General features: G+C 33.8%; 2 long non-coding RNA genes across 3 annotated transcripts; both read left to right on the top strand.

Annotated features, from left to right (window-relative positions):
- Window positions 1–7053: 7053 nt before the first annotated feature.
- Window positions 7054–12318, top strand: LOC149414172 (uncharacterized). Its single transcript, XR_016304088.1, has 3 exons — window positions 7054–7118; window positions 9999–10227; window positions 10910–12318. It is a non-coding gene; the product is annotated as an uncharacterized LOC149414172 (long non-coding RNA).
- Window positions 12319–15002: 2684 nt separating this feature from the next.
- LOC149414171 (uncharacterized) lies at window positions 15003–19771 on the top strand. Of its 2 annotated transcripts, none has more exons than XR_016304127.1 (3): window positions 15003–15211; window positions 17204–17414; window positions 19298–19771. It is a non-coding gene; the product is annotated as an uncharacterized LOC149414171 (long non-coding RNA). The 2 variants fall into 2 exon arrangements; XR_016304128.1 differs by lacking the exon at window positions 15003–15211 and adding an exon at window positions 16455–16542.
- Window positions 19772–26231: the final 6460 nt, after the last annotated feature.

Genomic DNA, 26231 nt, shown 5'->3' with positions numbered 1-26231 from the left:
ATACAAACATTCTAAGAAATACCAACGTGGTACTCGGGATCAAGAAGATGAAGAACAAAACAAATTCTCGAACTATATCGTGGAAACCAGCGGTACAACACGAAAAAATTTGCTATCCTTAGAAAAGATAAATATCCAGTACCAAAGGGTTAACATAGTGGATTGTGATCCTTTAACCCAGTGCTACCACTGCTGCAAATTCATGCACACAGCCGCCAGATGCCTAAATCGAATGAATCCATCGGTGTGCCCGCATTGCACGGGTGATCATACTTTTGCTAAATGCCCTGAAAGAGAAAAAACACCGGTTTGTGCAAATTGCACATCGCAAAATAAGAAATATGGCGAGAAAAATAAAACAGACCACACAGCTTTCAGTAACTTATGTCCCTACAAAAATAAAATGCTGAAAGTAGCAAGAGACAGAATAGACTTCGAAGAAAAATGACAGAATTTTTACATAACGCACTAGACGAAAAAAATAATATTGACGAAAAAACATATAGCAGCTATCAAGAATATCGTACTCACCAAAACGATCTCAATCTCAGTCCTTTAATTCTACACATGAATATAAGAAGTTTGGAACGAAACATGGATGAATTTTTGACAACAGTAAATAATGATCTCAGGAAGCCCGCTTGCATTGTGTTAACGGAAACACATTCAAGTGGCGAAGTGGCGTACTATATACCGGGATATACCTGTGTATCTACTACAAACCGAATTAACAAAAACAGTGGAATCGTTATGTTCCTACAAAATAATTGTGACATATTGTGCGAGGAAGAAATTAATGTGAATGGAACAAACTGCTTACATGTACAAATGAAGTGTTATAACAAAAAATTGATATTATCTCTCTATACAGAACGCACTCGTCTACTGTAGGTTTGTTTATAGAAGAATTAAGACATGTGTTATTAAACTACAGAAACGCGAATACAATAGTTTTAAGTGACATTAATTTAAATATATCGCACGATTATACATCGAACGATAAAGATAATTACTTAAATATGATGGCGGAATTGAATTATGTGTCGTGTATTAACTCTTACACCAGAAACGTCAATGGGCAACGTCCATCATGCATTGATCACATTTTCACAAATATCAAGGATATAAATAATTTAAACTCGGGAATTATAAAAACCTCAATTACCGACCATTACATGACTTTGCTACATTACAATTCAATAATACCTCAGGCGATAAACCAACATTGCGGACAAACTGCTAATAATAAGAAAGAAATATCTATTGTTAATATCGAATCTTTGAAAAATAAATTATGGTTAGTCGGAATTATGGTTAGATATTCTCCGAAGTGAAAACGTCAACGAGTGCTGTAAAATATTTGAAAATAGATTAACAAACTTTATAAATGATTCAAAAAAAATTATTCCAAAAGGTAATACAGCAAAATTTCGTAAAATCAAACCGTGGATAACACATGGGCTTGTTGTGTCCATAAGACACAAAGAATGGCTTTATAAAGAAACAAAAAAAAACCACTAGACATTAAATTAAATGGTCATTTTAGAGAATACAAAAATAAATTAACCACGCTCATAAAAAACACGAAAGAAATTTATTATAAAAACAAACTTGATGATTCTGAAAATGACAGTAAGAAAGTTTGGAATATAATCAATGAAATCATGGAAAATAAACAAAAAACCAAAAGTAATACTATTAAGAGTGTAATACAAAACAATAACATAATTAACTGTATTGAAGAACCTAAAAAAGGAGCAAACGCTTTTAATGATTTCTTTGCAAATATAGGAAAGAGTCAAGCAGAAAAAATTACCGTGAAAAAAATAAATAATATGTATATTGAAAATATTCCGAATATAGAAACTAAACTTGAACTCTTCGAACCAACCAATCCGTCTGAAATTGTACAAATTATATCAAAAATGCGAGGTGGTTCTGCTCCGGGAATTGACGGTCTCACCGTAAAAACACTAAAAATCATTAAAAATTATGTTTCTACACCAATCTCTCATATTATAAACAATAGCTTTAAGACAGGAGTTTTCCCGAGCACGTATAAGAAAACCATAATCTCTCCAATATTTAAGTCCGGTAGCCCGGAGGACATTTCTAATTATAGACCCATTTCACTCTTATCTAATATATCGAAAATTTTTGAAAAAATTGCTAAAAAAAGACTAACTGCATTCTTAAATAAAAACAAAATTATAAATGAAAATCAATTCGGTTTCACAGAGGGAAAAAGTACCCAAGATGCCATTGCAAAAATTTCATCTAGTATTCAGAGTACCCTGGACAAATCAAATAAATGTATAGGAATTTTTATTGACTTAAAGAAAGCATTTGACAGCATTTCCCATGAAAAACTTATATCAAAATTAAAAGAAAATGGCATTGACCACTTAGCCCTTAAATGGATAGAAAGCTACTTAACAGAGAGACCTCAAATTGTAAAATTAAACCAAACTTTTAGTACACCACTAACAAGTACATTTGGCATTCCTCAAGGCACGGTCCTCGGACCATTACTATTTTTAATGTATGTAAATGACATTTTCCAACAGAAAATCAAAGGTGAATTAATCTCTTATGCTGATGATACTGTTTTATTAATAAAAGGTCAAACATGGGAACTAGTTAACAAACTTGCAAATGAATGTATTAATATCTTAAAATCATGGTTTGATAATAACCTACTCACACTTAATGCTAAAAAAACAACATATGTATTATTTTCACTACAAAAAATACCTAAACACGAAGTAAATATCATAATCCATGATGAAAATTGTGACAATATCAACTGTGAACTACTTAATCCTATGTGTACTGTAATCAACTCTTCTTCTGAAATCAAATATCTTGGTGTGATCATCGATGAAAATCTGAAATGGAAAAGCCATATTAGGGAGTTAGTAAAGAGAATAAGGAAATGTATATATATATTTGTTAGGTTAAGAAATATTTTAAATGTGAAAATACTAAAAAATGTATATTATGCTCTTGTCCACTCCCTGCTTATTTACGGAATCATAGGTTGGGGAGGATCTTATAAAAACAACCTAAACTCAGTAAAAGTCTCGCAAAAAATTATTATAAAAGTAATACTTAAAAAAACTCTACTTTCCCAACAAAATTGCTTTTTAAATTGTTTCCAGTACCAAATATTGATTATATATTTAAGCAAACTTCCATTATAAAAATGTGTAAAGAAAAAAATAACACAGAATATCAAGAATTTTATAAACTCATGAGAAATGGAAATCAATTTATTACGCCAATCTTTAAAACAACTCAAATGCAAAACCATTATATTTACCAAGCCATAAAAAACTACAATAATCTCCCTTCCGAATTGCGCTGTATTACGAACCAACAAGAACAAATAAATAAAATCAAACTTTTTTTCCAAAAAAACTTATATTAAACAAAAATAAAAATATATATATATATTATAATATATATTATTATTATTATATCTCATTATGAATTATGAATCTAAGTAAGAATCGTGGCTCCCTTATCAGGCACAAGAGCTCCTCTTTTCTGATATGGTATACATGACCATATATGAAACTTAATATTATATTTTGCAAAATATGTATGTTAATGTAACCCATATGATGTATATTAAAATAATAAAAAAATTAAAAAAAAAAAAAAAAATTAATCCAAGTTTAACCGTACATATGAGATACTTCAGTGATATTTTTACGTAGCAATTTATAATTATTAGAATCTAATAAGAACTAGATGTATATATAAAAACTAGCTGACTGGTTTTTCTCTACTTTCTATGAACATAATATGCATGTATTATTTATATATAAATGTACATTATATAGATATATATAAACCCCTCCAAAATAAATTTTCTAAAAGATAATAACCCTATCAAAATCCGTTACGTAGCTTAGAAGAACTATGCGCTCAAATAGACAGACGCGGATATCTACTTTATTTTATTCTATCTGACGTGTATCCGGCGTTGCTGGGGGTTATCCTTAGGAGTTAGACTTCTCAAGTATGTATGGTCCAGTATCAATGTTATTTGCCTGTACAGAATTTAAATTAATTGTATTACGAGGTTGGCGTAGTTAAGTTCGCGGAATGGGTAGGTATGTGAGTAGTGGGGGTGTCGCTGAATTAGGTACTAATTGAGTAACTCATTATTAGTATTAATACCGGGTGTTCCGTCACGCCGATTGCTTTTGACAGGCCGTGTGCTAACCAATAGTATGGTCAGAATTTGAACTGTGCAGTTTAAATTCACACACGTCAGCTATAACCACGGAGTGCCGTGAGCCGCACAATCGCACAAAAAACGTTCATCCTGTCAAAACCAATGTGTGTATTATCGCCGGTTATTTATCGGAATAATCCCTTAAACGTATTTTATCGCAATCCAATTCAAAATAACGAGTGCTACCGTACAACGATCACCGTTCCAGTGCTGACAGATGATTCTCGAGATGCAGATTTCGTTTGCCACCACTGGTAAGCTTACTGTGAATAAGGAAGTTGAGTCCATTTTTTTTATTTTTTTTTTTATCAATGTTCGCATTCAAACTTAAATACTGGTATTTTTTTTAAAAGTTTGTTTTCATAATTAAATTAATTCTCAAAGTTTAAATTTTATTAAGCCCGCCAAAACGAGCGGTAATCCGAGCGGTAACAGGCGGGGTGTGGTGTGACGTCATTCGAACTGTGAAAACCACGTAGCTTAAGCATTTTGTATGGAAAAAATTTTAATTCTTCAACAAGGAATTCCAGTATTTTTTTTACCAAGGTTAACCGTCTATTAGAATTGATGTTATTAAAAAAAAAAGAAAATTGATTAAGATTTCATAGTTAAATTAATATTTAAAGTTAGAATATTTGCTTTTCCCGCCCGGTACGGTACTTGTACGGTATTGCCGTCGCTACTTGTTGACGTTCCACGCGCGAATTCAGGACCACCGCGCAGAAAAGTAGAGACCAAAAGTAAAATAACGGTTTACAGCCCAGTTCACTGTGAGACTTTTCTGAGCGGCCGGCGGCCTGAAGTGTATCACATGCTATGTGACATGTATAATAATAAAAACTTCTAAGTTATGCAATAAACAACATATTATTATAAAGCACTATACGAATATGTATCTTTAGAAATCCATTTCATATAATAATAATAACAAATACGTACATATATTTGACAAACCCAAATAAACCTTTGGCCTATACACCTCTCTCATCTAAACCGACCATCTCTCATGTAATAGAAAGAGATGCACTATAGGTGATCCGTTGTACGTACAAGTCACGACACATGTGACGACAGAATTCTTTCGACCAATCGTGGAGCGTATACAGTCTATTGCTATTTAATGCTTTTTCAAGAACGTTTATCTAATTCTAAGAATAATAATATAGAAATATATTTATATATTTAGAATCGATATTTTTTGATCTACATGAACATATTTTTTATAAGTCAAAATATTTTTCACTCAACTTGCTTTCACATTCGCCTGTCATAAGCCATAGGCTTCATCCATGCTTTATCGGTGTGGAATAGCCCTTTAAAATACGGCTATCCCAACCCTTGTTCGTTCCTCGAACACCGGGTTTTATCTTAATTAGGTCATTAGTCTTTGAGCCATCGTCGACCAAACAAGTCAATCAAGGGGAGAATTGTGAATGTGGAGAAAATCGAGTTCCGCGCTATTTTAAAATTCCTAAACAAGCAAGGAAAATCAGTTCAGATCATACTGTAAGAGATATCACCCGTTTACGGGAACTATAAGTAAAGGCGGGGGGTCTAAGTAAAACTACGGCTTACAAGTGGCATACCGTCTTTAAACAAGGCAGGGAGTCGCTTGAAGACGACCCACGGCCAGGAAGGCCTGTGGAGGTGACCACTCCGGAAATTATTCAAAAAGTCGAAATATTAATAATAGAAGATGCCCGACTAAAGAAAAAACAGCTCGCAGAAATGGTTGGAGTATCAGATACAACCATTTAAAAAATTCTTCACGACCATCTTGGCATGACTAAAGTCAGCACAAGATGGGTGCCGAGAATGCTCACGCCGCTTCAAAAACAACAGCGCGTGGAGTGTTCTCGTGCATTTTGGACCTCTGTAGGGAATAAAAAGATGGAGTGTTGGTTCAAAATTTTAATGGTGATGAAACTTGGGTTCATCATTAAGAACCTGAGTCTAAACAGGACTATGCAGTGGCACAAGAAAGGCACACCACCACCCAAGAAGTTTAAGGTGTCACAATCGGATGTTTACTACGCTTCAATTCTAGAGCAATTAAAGGAAGCCAAGGTGTCCTCTTTCTGCACGACAACGCGCCTGTTCACAAGAGCCGTGTTGCGATGGCTGCCCTGCAGAAGATCAAAAATTTTGCCACATCCACCCTACAGTCCTGACCTGGCTCCCAGTGATTAGGTATTACCTTTTTCCAAACTTGAAAAAGAACTTCGTGGGAAAAAGTTTTCGATTGATGAAGAAGTGAAGGATGCAGTTACGGCGTATTTTTTAGACAAAGACAAATCTTTTTTTTGAGGTTATACATAATTTAATTGGAAGATCCGAAAAATGTATTAGAGTAGCTGGTGAATATTTTGAAAAGTAAAAATAAATTTGGATTTTTATTTCCACTCCTTACCCCCCATTCCGCGAACTTTAAAACGTTCCCTTGTATATGTTCATAAACAGAATCACGTTCGTTGATCAAATGCATTGTACTAATAGTTTTCTTTTAGGGATCGACAAACGGGTGGATGCAATTTGTTAGACATAAGTTGATAATGGTTTATCGTATTTTTTTAGTTTATCTATAGTAAGTAAAAAGAAATATATTATATATTTGTACAGCGCCCTTGTGGTGATTTTTCACAAACACGTCGCAATACAAATCACCAAATATTATGTTGACGATATCGAAAATCGGTCAAAGTTATCGTACCTACATATGGACAGGTCAAAATTTGTTTTTTCTGCGCTTTAAGATGTTTTATACTGGCAACATTTCGACCATTTGTCGCTTCCTTGACGAAAAAATCAGAAAAAGCTACGGTCGAAGCCAAGTTTGACAAAGACGATTCCAAGTAAACTACACGAAATAGCAGTGAGTTTTAAACAAATTTTAAACAAGATTGCAATTATTTCAATGGCCTGACATTTTTCTGATCCTTTCGCGTTTGTTTTATTTGGAAAACACGTATTGTTTTATGATGCTATTGAAAACATGACATATTGATTTTTGAGGTTATCTTCCGAAAACAGCCGCTTTTTATACAGTATTGCTTTATTACGATATGATCTTTATTTCTATATTATATCGAATCAATGAGGGTTGAATCTATTTCTTTTTATTTTCCGTGTAGTTAATTACTCATTTATCTGTCATCCGAGTTGAAAGTATTTGTTTATTAGGAAGGTAAGGTTTACACATTTTTTTTACTGTGCCTGTCTCACTAGGTATATCCTGAGTTGAGACAGGCTAGTTAACCAATATTTATAAATCGCATCTTTTTCGATAAGTTATTTTCGATTGGTACATTTTTCAATACGTTGGAAGCACAAATAATTAAATCAGCTTGTCGATCAACAATAATGGAATTATATAACTTTGATTATATATTTGGATGACTTTGACTAATTATTTCACGACCTTTTTTATTGCGTCGTTTTGACGGGAATTTTATTGTGTATTTTAATCGTAACGTATTTAAAGTTTCTTTGTCCGAATGTAGATTTTTTTAGCTGCGTATTTCTAAGAATTCGTTGGTTTTATGCCGCGTATTTTCTTTTTGGATTTTTGATTGTTAGGGTATTATTTTTTTGTAAAAATAGTTAGCACCAATATTGCAAATGCAATAAACAGTTAAAAAACATTTAGTTAACATAATATATAAGGTTCATTGTGAGACAAAAAATATTACATTTCGTGCTTATACTTGTTGAAGGACACGTGGAAAATACCCATATTTTCTGCGAGGCAATTTTAATTGGTACAGGATTAGTAACCTTAAATAAATTCGACGTAAGTGAAGAAGCAATGCACAAAAATATGCGACACGCGACCCTGGTGTATTGGACAGACCTTCGGTTGAATTTGCCCTAGCAAATCTCTAAAATAAAGTCGTAATCTTAACGACATAACCGATAAAGTTGTGTAAAAACAATGTTCGGCGCGCGGCCCGGCGTAATAGACGGACATACGGTTGAATTTGCCCTAGCAGGTCAAGAAAATTGATCTTTCCGTAAGGTTTACTTTAATTATACTTTCGGAGATTTCAGATTTTAAACAAACTAACATTTTTACTATTATTTGAATATAAATAACTTACATACATCCGTAGGGATCACTCTAAAAATATATAAATTTGCATTATCGTTGCGAATACGTCGGAGTTAATTATAATGCAAGTCTCGAGCAAACCCACGTTATTAGAGTCTTATATCGCCTTAACCTAGTTAGTCTTCTCAGTGGATCATCAGCATTGGTCAGTTAGTTCTGCATCTGCCGCCTCTCGTGAAATTATCGGGGACTAAGAATTCTATTCCAGCCAGGATGTCTCTTATTGATAATAAACGGTCCAGAAGCTTATAAGCCATCAGCAATAATGCTACATTCCTGCACTTATCTAAGGCGCAGATACGCAGCATTCCCGAGATAAAACCAAATAAAAATCTAAAATTCTTGCATGCAGCAAGAATGATGCAAAATACGAGTATGTAGATGACAGTAAACTGTCGGTATTCCAGATTTATTTTTTATCGTCCCCCATTTAGTATGTCTTCGAGCGAATCTGTGACGATGAGGCTGTGTAATAAACGGTCCAGAAGCTTATAATCCATCAGCAATAATGTTACATCCCTCTTAGAACTAAGGCGCAGATACGCAGCATTCCCGAGATAAAACCAAATAAAAATCTAAAATTCTTGCGTGCAGCAAGAATGATGCAAGATACGGGTATGTAGATGACAGTAAACTGTCGGTATTCCAGATTTCTTTTTTATCGTCCCCCATTTATTTTTATTTATTTTATTGATTTATTGTGAAAAACAGTATATTCCATTTACATTTCACAAATAACAGTATTAGTATATCTTCGAGCGAATCTGTGACGATGAGGCTGTAGAATTTCAACGGTGTGTTGATTTTTACGCTGTTTGTTTTTTTTCTTCGTATTTTATCAATGTAATAGCTGTAGCAGATTTTCTTTTTTTGTAATTTTGATTTAGTCGAATGATTTCCAAAATCATCTATAAAAACATAAATGCAGTATATACAATTAGTACCAGTTAAATAAGGATATTAAAAGTCAGCATCTGTGTGGGTTAGTAATGTCAGTAGGAGTGTTTTGTGTACACCTCACTAGGAAAACCTGTGCTGAGGTGTTCGCATATTTTAGGAAAGTGTTATTATGCCGTTGAGTAAAAAACACATCATCGTCCGTGAGATACTCAAAAGGAGGAAACTGTAGTTCCATCCACAGCGCCAGTATTGCAGTATTAATAAAATTACCGTTGACCTTATTAGATATGTATGGAAGTCGAAAAACATATAATATTATAGTAGCTGTCTGTTAATCAAGACTGGAAAATAATTATTTCATGTTTAGCATCACAATATTCTAACTTTAAGAAATCTTTCACAAACTTGTGAATGTTTTGTAGGGATGAATGAAGATGGACAGTAGTTCCGTAGATTATTTTTATCGAAAAACACAAGATTTATAAATACACGCTACACACAGTTATCAGAAGGTGAACGCGGGAAGAAGTTAAATGAAAAAATTACTCGCCGCAGCTGCTCGAATCGGAATAATTCTTCAGTGTAGCAAGCTGATAAATCTTGCCAGTCACAAAAAATAAAATATGCGCAAGCAGTTCTTACAAATGTAAATAAAGATATGAAAACCTAACAGTAGGTCTATGGCAAATTAACGATACTATGCACGTCAATGTACATCGACATTTTTTTTTTAATCTGTTCCAGGCCTAACTTATTGAGAACATCGCAGCTTTGCTTGAACGCTCTCACAGCAGTGCCATGGACCTCCCTAACCCAGATATTGTCACCATCAAGTTGGAGCCAGCGACTGAAGGAGAAAGCGGAGGTGAAATGCCGCATAAAGATATAGCCATAGAACCGCCAAATATTAAGAAGGAATGCTTGGAAAATTCCATGAGAATTGATCCTCCTCCCTCTCCAGAACTGACTCCTGGTAAGAAAAATACTCTAATTTCAGAACACATCTTCATATTCGTTTAAATTTTACACATTATACCATTCTGAAAGCTGTGAAAGGGATCTGTAAGATATTTTTATTAATAAGTTTTTTTTAACTTTAAGCCCACACAGTAGGCCCTGAGGAAAATAATCTCAGATCATTCAGAAAAGAATCTTCGGGATGCTGTGTGGAGGGTCTTTTTAAGGAAAGCAACGAGAGAAAGTTCTGGGAAGGGAAAGGGAATAAGGGGTGGGTAGGAACCTAGGTATCAGTGTGTCCAGGAGTGACAGATGTTTGAATCTAACCCTCCCGCAGCGGCCAAGGCAATGTATAGGTAAATCGTTTGTAGAGGTCAAAGGGTCTCCCGATCTGGCACGCCACGCAGCTGGCGGGCAGGCACGTCCTGGATAAACTTCACCCGATGTACCCGTTCAAATCACCAATCGTAGCGAACCACTTGCGCTGACCTATGGAAGAGGTGTTAGTTATCCAATAAATGGTTCCCGGGGCGGCGGTACTCAAACCCGCCTCCCAAATTACTAAAAAATATTATATAGTTATTTTGATTTATTTCATATTACGTTTATTTGTTACTGCTGAAACTAAGGTTGTGTTTAGAACTAGATGGCGTTTGAATTTTTAATAATGCAGAATTGTTCAATACCTTATTTTACAGAAGAGCCTTATCTGACGGCGAGTGAGAATCATGGCGAACATGACAGCAATCCAAGCAAGAACAACAGTCAAGCACAGCTGATTGATTCATCATCCAAACAATTCTCCGATTCTGACTGCAACTCTTCATATTCAACAAGTTCCTATTCAATGAGTCAAAATTCGCAGTCTCGCGTTGGAGATAAACCATCGTGTTCCATATGCCACTCACTATTTTCAACGAAAAGTTCCTTAAAAAGGCACATGCGGACACACAACATAGAAAATATGTCATCATGTTCCGAATGCGGCGCCATGTTTTCATCGAAAATTCGTTTAAAAATGCATATGTTGACTCACAGCGATGGTAAACCATTTGCATGTTTCGAGTGTAACTACGCTTGTTCAAGAAGGGACAATTTAAAGAGTCACATGTTGACTCACAAAGATGAAAAACCATTCTTGTGTCCCGACTGTAACTATTCGTGTTCAAGAAGTTACAACTTAAAGGTTCACATGACCACGCACAATAGCGAAAAATATTTTTCATGTTCCGACTGCGATTATTCTTTTTCAACAAATTCCAAATTAAAAACCCATAATATGATGGCTCACAGTATTGTAAAACCGATCTCGTGTACCGAATGCAACTATACATGCTTGCGAAAGTCGCAATTAAAAAATCACATGTTCAGTCACAGTGGCATAAAACCATTCTCGTGTCCAGAATGTAACTTCTCGTGTGTAACAAATAGTGGATTAAAGAGTCACATGGTTACACACAATGGAGAAAAATTATTCTCGTGTTCCGAATGCAACTATTCATGCTTACGAATGTCGCAATTGAAAGTTCACATGTTTTCTCACTGCAAAGTAAAACCATTCTCTTGTTCTATATGCAGCTATTCATGTCCGACAAGTAGCGATTTGAAGAGTCACATGCTTTCACACAGTGGAGAAACAGCATTCGGGTGTTCCCATTGTGACTATTCATGTTCCAAAAAGGGCACATTAAAGAGGCATTTGATGACTCACAGAAAAAATACATTTTTGTTTTTCAACTGCAGCTAAACTTGAGAATAAAAATATATTTTGGGGACTTTCTCTAAATGTTATTTTTATGTTTCATACGGCAGTGTTGGTGTGTAAAGTGTGAAATGTGTGTGTATATGTAGTGTATGTATTTTTCATTTTCCTAATTTAAAACCCTTATCCTCGGAAGGACATTACTAGCCAGTAACATCATATTCCATTAAAGCCTCTTAGAGACGAACTGCCCGGGGCGTTCATTCATTACAATCCATTTTTATTTTTTCTAGAATTCGGTGATCTCTTCGCTGTTAGAAAGAGAGATATTTTTTCTTCTCAGTTTGTCTCCAATTAATACTTGATTCCGTTAATAAAATCCTTAAAATTGACGAAATCCAAATAACTAGGTACTTGTGATTTTTCGTTAGGTTTCGTCAATAAACGTCAGTGAGACGTTTTTATATGTTTTTATATTACTTACACGCCTTGTGCAGGTGTGTGTCAATATGTATACAAGAAATTAACCTTTATAATGTGCGTACAATGAATCAAAAATGTCTCTTTTTTTTCGCTGAGAATAATTTTAAGGAACTTCAAAAATGTTTTTTGCATAAGCGATATAAAAAGTAAAGTAACAGTATATCTCCGTCATGGTCTTTGCTAATTTTACCACTTTCAATCTTTACTGTTTTAGTGTATAATTATTAATTAGTATTTGTTGTCTTGTGCAGTGTTCGTGTATTTGTGACGTTTTCATAAATTTAGCGGTAAGTACATTTAATTTTTCGCAGATTAATACAATTTTCAATCAGACCCAATTGGTCACAAATATGTATGTCATTAGTTTTAAATCACTAGTTTTAAGTCACCAGTTACAAGCATCAGTAGTTATTTGCTAGCCATGAGTCTTAGTTGTAAGTAACTAGTTATTAATCTTAGTTATAAGCCAAATAATGTATTATATTATATTCTAGATGACGTGTACCCAGCGTTGCTTGACTTTTCTCTACATTCTATAAATACAATATGCATGTATTATATATATAAACCTTCCGGAAGAAATTCTCTAAAAGATAGTGAAAACCCTATCAAAATCAGTTTCGTAATTTAAAATAACTAAGCTCACAATACACGGATAGATAATTTATTTTAGTACTAGCCATCGCGAACCCGGCTTCTCTGGGGGTTATCCTTAAGAGATAAACATTACACTATCTAGGGCTTTCTGTAGGGCTTTTTAGGGCATACAATTCCGTAGTATATTATTTGTATGTATCTCATAAGGTTAAGCCAGCGTTAGCAATGTAAGCACCCGAAAAAAAAATTACGACTTTCGTATGGCGAGGGGGTCAGAGGGGAACATGTAGGTCTGCGAGCCATTCTAGGGCATCATGCGTCGCCATGTGAACCTCATGAATTCCGCCGGGGAATGAATGGAGCGGGTATTCGTTGACCACATGTTTAGTGGTCCGCACCGCACCACATTCACACATCGTCGACTCCTTAAGGCCCCATCTGTGCATCATGTTTACGACTTGAAAACAAAACATCGACTTCTCTCTACTTTTTATAAATATAATATGCATGTTTTATGTATATTAACCTTCAGGAAGAAATTCTCTAAATTATAGTTAAAACCATATCAAAATCTGTTGCGTAGCTTAGAAGAATCAAGCGCACAAACAGACAGACGCGGATAACGATTTTGTTTTGTACTATTACTACAAAGATAGTACAGATTGTATTGTGTTAGTATAGTTTTTTAGTGGCGATTTCAAGATTAGATTTAAAAAACTTGTTCTTATAATTATTTTATTAACTTATTCCTATAATATGTGTGTGTTTTCCCATATTTATATTAGATGTTTTAAGTGAGACTGGATATTAAGATTATGTATTAGCCCCTCTTTACTTGTGGTGGTAGAAGAGTGAGCTTTTCTTCCAAATACCAATTAGTGGAATGTATTTTTTTCTTTTAATATTTGTGTGTACTGCAAAGGACAAGTGATTATCAATATGAAGATCTAGGTATTATTTTTCAATGCGTAAAATATGTTCGTTTCTTTCTTATGTTAGTAATTGTTTATGAGATGGCGTTTTGGTCAGCTTATGTTAATGTAGCCAGTTTTTGACATTTAATTATAAATGTGTTTTTAGTTAGTCAGTAGTTTAAAATATTTAAATCCAACTGCGATTTTTATAAGAACGTTTTAGTTTTACAAAAGTTAAATAATATTGCAATGCCATGTACGTACAATAAGATTTGCCATTTAGGTTTAATTGGCAGATATCATAACGTAATATTATTTTTTAATTATTATTGTAATTGATTACATACATACTACAATTACAATAATTCTCTGTTTTAAGCAATGTTTGTGTACGTTTATTTAGAATAAGAGTGGTCATACTATGGATCCTTGTGGAACTCCATAATTTATGCTATTAGGTTTGTGGTGAGCAAATAATGGATCAGAAAATGAAATCTCATTATTCACGACGCAACATACCATATTTATTAAACGAAATGAAATATAGTTTAAATGTAAAATTTATGAATAAAGCATTTAAATGACGCATAGTATTTATTATTCATTGACTGAGTTGTTTAGCCAATCATATTACCATTTCGCATAGTTTTTTTTTATAAATTCTATTTGCCTGCAACCATGACGTCGTGTGAAGTCTATGGCTAAAACGATTATCTTTGTATATTGGGACGGTGGAAAAATGTTCAACAGACTAATAATATAACACTTGCGCATATAACCATTCACGAAGATGATATCATATCGATGGAAGTATGAAACAGACAGACTCGGACAAATAAGAGTTAAAGATCGCATCTGAATACAGATCCGAAACTGGTACTCTTAACAATAAAGCCGTTCTTACCTCTTACATTTTGTCATGATACTCCACTCGATCGTTGTTTGTACCTTACCTTACGGAATAAATATGAATTTGTTGAACCTTTCTGCATTTTTTAATTGTCTATGGAATAATCTAACCAAATTTTTAATTCATGGGAGTGGTATATCTATGGTTTATGGTGTTGACGTTTATTTGTGAACCGATCCGTTTTTCTGAATAAATATTAGTGGTATTCGTGTACACTGCTGTTTTCTGTAGTAATATTGCTTCAATTGCTTGTTGAATATTTTGTATTAGTACCAAAATCATCATATTTATAATGTAATATTTAGAAAATATTTCATATACTTTTTCCGGGACTTCTCGTCTATTAACTGATTTAAGGTTAGGTTTCTCATTAAAACTGAGCTAAGGCTTATTGGTGAGTAGATTAATTATGTACTTCTCACTCACAGAAATAAATTTTTAATGTTTACTTAAGGTTATTTGTAAAAATATTGTAATTGTATAGGAACTTGTTATATTCCAACCTTTTAAAAAGTAATAATTTATAGATTCGGTAATTATTCGGAATCGCTGGACAAGGATTATACGAAATATTTTTAAATAAAACCTTCTGATTTACCATAATTACTATCAAAGGAATCTGACTGCATTTGGGATATTTTTAATTTTAGCATTTTAATTTTTAATTACGTAAATCGAAAATTCACTCTCGTTGTATGGGATGACAGCTGGAATGGTTTCTGTTGATAAAATTTTCTTTTGTTGGTATTCCTGATACGAGTAGCTATATTTTTTACCATGTGCAAATATACTAGGTAGGTACTATTTTAGCCAAACTCTAAAAATAAAATAAAGATATTTAGCTATGTTTTATAAAATAGAAAAATTCAAAAAGGTGAGGTTATTATAGGTTAGGTTGGATTATTATAGGTTAGGTTGGATTATTATTAGGATATAGGTTAGGTTAGGTTAGGTTGGATTATTATTAGGATATAGGTTAGGTTAGGTTAGGTTGGATTATTATTAGGATATAGGTTAGGTTAGGTTAGGTTGGATTATTATACTACACATTGTTATGTAAGTTCATACTCAATTTATTATGCTATGTAATTAAAATATTTTATAATGCTACTGAACAACAAAACCCATAACATGTATATGTAAAAGCCTTCTAGGCGTTAATAAAATGAAATAAATAAATTATTAGGATATAGGTTAGGTTGGATTATTATAGGTTAGGTTCGATTATTATAGGTTAGGTTCGATTATTATTAGGATATAGCTTAGGTTAGGTAAAGTTGGATTATTATAGGTTAGGTTAGGTTGAATTATTATCGGTAAAGTTAGGTATGTTGGTTTAGGTTAGGATATAGGTTAGGTTAGGATTTAGGTTAGGTTAGTTTAGGTTTAATTATTATAGGTTAGGTTACTATAGTTTAGGTTAAATAAAACAATAATTTTAATAATACCTAAACATAAATAATTTAAGTTTTTTAAGTAAAACAAAAATATTTTATTTTTCGAGCTTGGCCAAAACAGTACCTAACTAGAATTTGCATTCTGAAATGATTCAAATTCTAGCTACTCGTATCAGGAATACCAACCAGAGAAAATGTCATCAACAGAAATCATTCCAGCTGTCATCCCATACAACGAAAGTGAATTTTCGATTTACGTAATTAAAAATTAAAATGCTAAAATTAAAAATATCCCAAATGCAGTCAGTTTCCTTTTTTAGTAATTAAGGTAAATCAGAAGGTTTTATTTAAAAATATGTCATATAATCCTTGTCCAGCGATTCCGAATATTTACCCTAGATTCGACTTATTATTATAAACTTGTGCTTTACGCTTCAAACGCACAAATTTTGAAATAAAACTTCGTTTCACCTTAATAATTATAAGAAACCACCCGTTTGCGTCGGGCGGATGGTAAAAAAGACTGATGGAATAATGAAAAAGTTAGTAGGTTGATAAAATTACTGTCAATAGAAAACCAATACCAAATTAAACAGAAGATATAGTATAATAGTTATAATAGTATAATAATATACACTCCAGGCAGTAGTCTTCTTGCACGGAAATATAATATACGCTCCAGGCAGTAGTCTTCTTGCATGGAAATATAATATACGCTCCAGGCAGTAGTCTTCTTGCACGGAAATATAATATACTCTCCAGGCAGTAGTCTTCTTGCACGGAAATATAATAATATACGTTACAGGCTGTAGTCTTCTTACACGACAATCACATTCAAAATATTTCATACATATACATTTATTTAGATTGTTTTCTCTACAGTTTACAGTTCACATTATGAGAACAAAAATGATTATTCGTATACAGATAAAACATTATAAATGACACCGTTCTGCACACAAAATCTTATATTGTAAACTCTTTTCCAGTTTTAATTTATTGAGAGTATCCCAACATCAAAGAGCCGATCTCACAGCAGCGCCATGGACCTCTCTAAACCAGATAGTGTCACCGTCAAGGTGGAGCAAGCAACTGAAGCAAAAGGTGGAGGTGAAATGCCATATGTAGATATAGATATAGAACAGCCAGACGTGAAGAAGGAATGCTTGGAATATTCCACGAGAATTGATCAAACTGCTGGTAAGAATGCTGCATTAAATCTGGTATGCATTTACATACTAAACTAAATTCTAGCATCCTTGCTAACAAACGTGGTTAATATTGTATACAATTGATAAAAAAAACATGTAGGTAGATACCTATGTCAAAACATTACTCAATAGAAACCCACATTAAATAGTTCATGGAAAGATATTGCATGTGTATGCAGCCAAAGAGGATTGTTTATCTTAATACAAAATCTCATAGAATTTCGGAATATTTCCAAGTTATTTTTAATGTGATTTAAATGTTTCTTCTTTTTGAAGATGTCATAAAAGCGAATACATTTTAGAAACGAGATAAAATTTCCCTTTAGAGTTTTGTACTTGAAATATACTTCAATATTTATAAATTCGATTATTTTAATTTTAAACACGAACAAAGTTTAGACAAAACCACACATAATTTTACTCCAAATGTCGAAAAATTAAAAATAAATTTCACTTCACTTTTTTTATCTCGTGCATACAATAAAACAAAGATATTTTAATAATTCCTAGAGAATAAAAACAACAAAAATTTTGGGTTCATTGTTTGCGCAATAACGTAGATTTCTAGTATTTATATTTACTTATAGATGCATAAGACAATGATGTTATTAAAAAACATCTCTTTCGTAGAATTGTTATTAAATTCAAGCCGTAACAGTCAATTAAAAATAATATGTTTCAGAAATAACCTCACTTTTTCAAAACGAAATTTTCATGTGTCCGTCTGCCGAAATATGCCGTTGCCAGCTCTTTCGGGGCACAGTCAATGACATTACATAAGTACCAAATCGAATTTGAGCTTGTACAGTCTTTGTTCAATGTGTAACTTAAACACCGTTTGACTGATGAAAGTTATTACCAGGGTGTAAACCGTTAAACTTTTACAAACATTCTATTCTAAAAGCCGTGTAAAATTATTCTCTAAGATATTATTATTCATATACTAGCTTGCCTGTACCCGGCGTTGCTAGGGGACTTATGAATTACGGGGTAAAGTTTTGAAATGTACGTTTCCATAGTACCTTATTTTGATGCATCTTTAAGGTTAAGCCAGCGTTAGCAATGCAAGCGCCCGAATATATATTTTTTATGAAATAATATATTTTTTCTTCGAAACATCGACTTTTCTCTACATTCTATAAATATAATATGCATGTATTATTAAAACATAAACCTTTCGAAAAAAATCTCTAAATGATATTGAAAACCCTACCAAAATCATTTGCATTGCTTAGAAGAACTAAGCGCACAAACAGAGAGTCGCGGATAGCGACTTTGTTTTTTACTATTTAGAAATTTTTAATGAGCTCTTCACTGGAGGCAAGAAAGTAATTTCCCTCGGGGCCTAGTAGTCACCTTGGATCACCCGGAATGCTGTCTTGGAGGTCTTTTGGGGTAAAGTCAGTGTGTTTTACCACTGCGATGCGATGGGCTGAGAGAGTCCGGCTGAAGAGGTCAAAAGATCTCCCTCATCCGGTCTCTCCCGATCCGGCCAGCTACGCGGTTGGTGGGTCGACACGTCCACCTACTACTGGACAAACCTCACCCCACAAACCACTTGAGGGTGACCTATGGCTGAGTTGTTGGTTATCCAATGAATGGTTCCCGGGGTGGTAGTACCCACACCTGCGCCTCTTAAATTGAATGGTCTTTTTTTGTAATATCTTCATAGTTTTGCTTAGGTACGTCATAAACGTATTTTCTTCATTTTGTTGTTACAGGAGGCAAGGTTGTAATAAGAACTCTTGGCGTTTGATTTTTTTTATAAAAAGAATTTTCGTTAATTTTCATAAGTAGTACAGCATTTTTTTATATAACTTTAGCCCTGACTTTAAGTACATAATCGTTAAAAAATATTTGTTTATTTTACAGATAAACAATATCTAGCAGAAAGTAAAAACCACAGCGAACACATCAGCAATTCAAGCAAGAATAAAGAGCACACATCGCTGGTCGATTCATCGTCAAAACCATTCTTGTGTTCCTACTGCAACTGTTCGTGCTCATCGAGGTCAAAATTAATACTTCACATCTGGACTCACACTGGAGAAAAAAGGTTTTCGTGTTCCGAATGCAACTCCTTATTTTCAACGAAAGGTTCTTTAAATAGACACTTGCTAATACACAGTAGAGAAAAGGGATTTTCGTGTCCATCTTGCAGCTATTTATGTTCAAGAAAATACCATTTAAAGAGTCACATGCTTACTCACAGCAATGATAAACCATTCTCGTGTCCCGACTGCAACTATACATGCTTGCGAAAATCGCAATTAAAAATGCACATGTTTAATCACAGTGGAGAAAAACCATTCTCGTGTCCTGACTGTAACTATTTTAGCTCACAAAAGTCACATTTAAAGGTTCACATGCTTACTCACAGTGGAGAAAAACCTATATCGTGTTCTGAATGTAACTATTCATGCTTACGAACGTCGCAATTGAAAGTTCACATGTTTTCTCACAATGTAGAAAAACCATTCTCGTGTTTCAATTGTAACTATTCATGTGCAACAAGTAGTGGTTTAAAGAGTCACATGCTCACACACAGTGGAGAAAAGCCATTTTCATGTTCCGACTGTGACTATTCATCTTCAAACATGAGCACTTTAAGGAGGCACAAACGGATACACAAGTAGGGAAACCTATTCCATAATATCTTATATAATATCAGTATTATTTTTTAAATTTAGTTTTTCATAGTTAAAATAATTTAAATGTTTGGAATTTTCAAAGCCCACCAAAATGATCGCAATTTGGCGTGACGTTATACAGACATAATTCTGTGGTTTTAGTGGACTCCCACATGGGTCAGTATAAAGGTTTTAAATGCATATGATGAAACGTATACCAGACTATGTTGAAATGAAATTCGTACCATTTTATAAAAGAAAGTCACTATCCGCGTCTGTCTGTGCGGTTAGTTCTTCTAAACTACGTAACAGATTTTGATAGATTTTTCACTTAGAGAATTTATTCTTGTAGGTTTATATGTATAATACATTCACATTATATTTATAGAAAGTATAGAAAAGTCGATGTTTTGTAATCAAGTTGTAAAAAAAATATTTTCGGGCGCTTACATTGCTAACGCTGGCTAAACCTTATGAGCTACATCAAAATAATGTACTACGGAATTGTATATCTTAAAAAGGACTACAGAAAAGTCCACAATGGTATATGTCTATCCTCTAAGGATAATCCCCAACAACATTTTTAATTCACATATTTTTGAAATTTTGAAAAATTGCTCGGTTTGTTTGTTTGGTTTGCATATTTTTCCTATCTTAACTACGTGTCCTGTTCATAAGGTGTTATGTTTAGAGTCAAGTGGTATTCATAAATCATGCACACTCCAATTAATAGTTTTATTTTGAAAATATAATAATGAAGGATCCCTTTAACATATTCAAAAAGAATAACCTCAAAACTAACTTAACTTTTTTTACCAAAAAGCCCGGGCGAATGGGGTATATTTACTTAAAGGAACCCGGCCACTTGGGCGACAACTGCGTCACGAACTGCATTCGGACGCGCCTAGCACGCGTGCAAATTCGCAGCCTGCAAAGTGTTCGTATATATATATATTTTTTTTTTAACGACAAATAAATAATTGACCAGAATTTAAAAAAAAAAATTGTTTTTCAAATAATTGGAGACTTCGGTAGCACGTCTCAGCATGCAAATCCTTGTGTATAAATCACTGACATATACTGACCCATGCGTTAAACAGACTTCTGTGAAAGGCCGGGGAAGAAGTCCAGGATTCTTTATTTTTTGGACAAATATTTTTTTGGACAACGCATTTCCCACGGAGGAATCCCTAGAAATTATAAAATACTTGTTTTTTTTTTAAATAAATAAAATAAAGTTGGTTGTTTTCAGGTGAAAAAATGTAACAAGCAGTAATTGTTGAATGAAACACTATATTGAATTATTTCGCGGATAAGAGATAAGCCGCCATAGCTCAGTGGTCAGAGCTGTCGACCGGAAATCGAAAGGACACGGGTTCAAGTCCCATTGGCGTCATGTATCTTTTATCAGGAGATTTTTCAATGTGGATGAGTGTTTCAGGCGAATAATTATTGCTTATAAAATAATTAAAACCCTTTTCATAAGATTTGAGAATTTTAGTTACGGCTAAGCACGGCGAGGAATTCACGCATCATTGTAAAAAGGTACAGCTGTTTGTAACACATTTCATTATCGAAGACTAAAATATTGCGATGATAGTCGCCTGAAGACTGTCAATCACTGAAAGGACGCCCTCGACCGCCCCGTTCGGTTATCCTCACCGTTAATTGCATATCTGTAGTTTCTTTAATCTGTGCTTAGATCCCATTTGTGCATCATATACGCACAGGAACTGTGACGCAACAGATGTGGTTTAGTGAGGTCCACTTCTTAACGAGGGAGTCTATAAGTTTCATAATTATAAATAAATAAAATACATCTTTTTAAAAATTTACAATTATTATTGAAAATCTGGCATTTATTCACAAGACAGAATCACAATGGTAATGTATAAATCGTTTTAATCTAATTACACGGTTCCTACTTCATAATATATACAGTGAGGCCTTGTCGGCCATTTCTCAGACTGAATCACAATATTAAGGACGGGTTGTTTCGGAGAATTTGAACAATTCATCAAATTTCAACGTTCATTTTCAAGTTCTGTGAAAGATTTTATCAAGTTCTGTTTTTATTTCAGTTTTGTCAAGCAACCAGCCTATAATGATATAATAACAGAACTTGAATAGGACTTTCACAGAACCCGTAAATGAACGTTGAAATTTGATGAATTGTTCAAATTCTCCGAAACAAACCGTCCTAACTTGAATTCAAAAATGGCAATCACATTGACAGAGCGTTTGTGTATTTGCGAAGTATATTTACGAGAGATACAAAGGATCGTAGGAATATTTATTTAAGTAGCAGAGTAAATGTAGGACACTGCATCAACCATTTCGCTGAATGTAAGTAGGGAACAAAACCTAAGGTAGGTTATATACTATCTTTCATAAATATAAAAACACAACATCTGGTAAAATGTTACAATAATTGCGGCACGAAGAGTGAACCAACAAAAATTCGTAATCAGCGAAAACATCGAATTGTTAACGATAAGTAACTAATTTAGTAATGGAAGAACGATATTATACGTTGGCTTCATATATATGACAAAAATCTTATTAAAAATCTGATGTTTTCACTGATTAAAAGTGTTTTCAGTTTGGCCACTCTTTCGCTGATTTAAAAAAATATAATTTTGCAAATAAATTATTACGAAAATAGAATCAGCTGCCACACGGCGAGAATTCTGTTGATGTTCTAGAAATTAATAGAGGAATCCTTCCACTCATCACATCCTCGAGCCAAATTATGACATAGTCTGGACAGTACGAGGATCCTTGCGAAATTTTTTTGAATAGTCATATTTTAAGCCCCCTGTATTTGCAGTGTTAACGAATTGTGCCCACGCAAACTACGAGACACTGCAATGACAGTGTCAACCTTGTACGTTCATTTTGCCTTTGGATATTACCTCTGCTAGATTAGACAGACATAAACAGACCAGATCCTACAAGACCCACTCAACTACTCAATATGAGAGTACTATCATTGAGGGAATTGGTAGGACTACTAACGGGACACTGCCATCTCAGGAGATACACAGCAGCAGCCGTTGGAAGTGGAAAACACCAATACATGAAGATACTCCAATTCACCTATCGTGCCAATGTCCAACCTGATGGCAAAAAGGTTCAGATACCTGGAAAGACGCATTGTGGAACCAGGAGTTTGATTCTCCACGAGTGATCAAAAGTTATTCGTTATGCACCAACTACGAACAAAAAATATCCAGTTGTCTCAATAAAATTCTTCCATCTTAGGTTAAGATACATTAGGCTAGATTTTGACAGCCGTGTCGACTGGATGACGTTTGGCGTCTAAGTATGTACCTTCGAAAAGACCCAAGAATTAGAACGTCGACCAATGTACATACTTTCGACGGCAATTTTGAGCGGTGCAGATTGGAAAATCAAGCATCAGGAGATATCCCAATATCCAACGACAACCCTAATGTACTTAAATCAAAGGGACCGAGTTACTATTAAAGGAATGATGTTAAATGAGACTTAGGGGGTATTTCACTATCTCTGATTATGTTCTGACCAAGCACTAATCCGCGGATTAGTCATTTTTTCGTTTTCACTATATCTGAATAGCGCTAACGCTCGGGTTAAAGTTCGATTTGACTAATCAGTGCTCGAACTTCACGTTAGGCGCTATTCCTCGAATCAAAGATGGCGTCAAAACATTCCGAGTTTGACAGCGGAGAAGTGAGTCGAATTTTGTAGAATGAATTTGAATGCTTGTATGATCCATCCTGAATTATTTGATTGTGTTCAAAATAAGAAACAATGTATTAATTCGACACGAATCTATCTAAAATGACGATAATCAACATAACATAACCAAAAAAATGCACACTTTGCGGTGTGCGGACTGTGACGCATGACAGCCGTGGCAGTAGATGGAGTAACTGCAAACATTTTGCGATGTTGCCAGACTATTTCGAGTGTTATCTATCCGGAAGCTCGAAACGATGGTGAAACGGTCGCCGTTGAATAACGAAGTTATTCTGATCTTTAAAGCCAGCCAACGGATAGCTAGTCAGATATTTAGCCCGACATAGTGAAATACCCCCTTAGCAATGAACCTTTTGCCTAGGTGCTCAAGGAAACTGTCCATAAACGAACTCCACTTTATTAAAAAAGTAATTTTAAAATAATATGGTATTGTCTTTAACAAAAATATCAATTTGATCAAATTCAAGTCAATATTGCAATACAACAATTAAATGCCCTTCATTAAAACTAACAATAATAATAATTAAAGATAACATTATCCAAAATGTTAACAACTGTGATTGATGTTCGTCATTTACGTAACAATCCGTGCGCTTGATACAAAACGGAAAACACGTAACAAAGGGCTTAAGGATCTATTTCGTAAATGACGACTATCACATTAACAATATTTTAGTGCGGGTAAAATTAAAAATAAATGCTATGTAAAACGATGAACTGTCAACAAACAGAAAGGAAAACTTTTCATTTGATTTCAGATGGTGAAACTCTGTCATTGGTGAGCCGACGCCATTGTACAGTGTGAAAAACTAACATCGCTGATGAAATACAACTTAATAATCACACGCAGATGATGTAATGATGAGTTTACATCAGATGAAATAGTAACGACACAACAGATTTTATCAACATGATGAAATACAACTTCAAAGTCATTAGTATAACTGTTACTAAGATGAAATATGACTTCAAAATCATCAATAAAGTTTGCTATGATGTAATACAATGTTGTAGAAATTAGTAAAGCTATACAGGGTGTAAGTGCGCTAATTTAAGGGGGTGATTCTACATGTACAAAAAATATAAATAACTTTTTTTCGAAATTCCAACGTTTTAAGTGAGTTTTTAGGTAAAAAAAAAAAGATTAATTGTTTGTATGGCAAAATACACATAATAATTTCAACAAAGTTATTTATCTATTTTACTTCTACCATCATGTAGGATCTCCTCTCGAAGTTAGCGCACTTTACCTCCGGACACCCTGTACAACGATGAAATACGACTTCAAAGTCATTAGTATAACTATTACTAAGATGAAATACGACTTCGAAGTCATCAGTAAAGTTATTACTTAGATGAAATACGACTTCAAAGTCGTTATTAGTAAAGCCATTACGATGAAGAAACCAATACATGACATAAATATGTATTTATTTGAGAAAAAAACTGGAATAAAGAACAGGGCAGTGATATTCCAATAGATTAGAATAATTTGCAATGGAAATTAAAAATCATGACCAAAAAAAAATAAAACACCATTTTGTTAACTAAATATGTACAATATACTTTTCAGAATGTATTGAAAGAAATTAATAATTTTATCTTAAAGATTTCACGTCTACTGAACCTGAACCAGGCGTGACTGGAGTAAGGATGCCAACGTAATGACAATATTTTAAGCTAACACAAAATATCCTAACCTTAAAATAGTTTAATCAGCTTTTTAAACCGAGACAAATGAATATAACCTAACCTAGCGACTGTCGATGAACTCCGTGTAAGAGCGGCAAGCTCATTGGCTCAAGATCAGCAGATGTAGCGTTGTTTGATATCTTGCAATAATCCCTATTTATATAATTGGAGAAATATATTATCAAAAACAGAAAAAATTAAGAAACTAACCTTCAAACAAGCTCTACAGCAAAACTAAAAATTTGCACATCCGACATTGTTCTTCGGGACCGTCGATTTGATCGGAGAGCGACCATAGATTTATAAATTTGGTAGACAGGCGTCTCAAATCTCTTTCTCAGAAATAGATTCCTGAAATCTGAAACAGGCTGTAATTGCGGTTCCAGCTTGGAATCGATGACGAAACCGCGATAGCGAAAATCAAGATGCTCGGTCTACACAATTTATATATCTATGGTCTAAGTCAACACGGCGGCAGCGCGTCGATCTATCTAAAAAAGTGCCAAAAAACATTGCTCAACTACAAGTCAGACCATGGTAGACATGAAATCAATAATAACCATTAAATAACGGTTAAATGGAAAATACATTATAACCCACGCGTTTGTAGATGGACGCTAATTTAATAATTTTATGAAAAAACACTTTTTGCAAGTTGTGCTTTAAAACATGTCCGAATACAAACTCAATTCTTTTCAAGAGAGGCATACAAATATATGGTTTTCCAATAAGAGGTGTTA

Source organism: Hesperophylax consimilis, chromosome 20 (assembly GCF_061612785.1).
Source record: "Hesperophylax consimilis isolate HC1 chromosome 20, BYU_Hcon_1.0, whole genome shotgun sequence".
Taxonomy (NCBI): Eukaryota; Metazoa; Arthropoda; class Insecta; order Trichoptera; family Limnephilidae; genus Hesperophylax; species Hesperophylax consimilis.
Note: the sequence above shows the minus strand (reverse complement) of the source record. Positions and strands in the feature narration are given on the sequence as shown.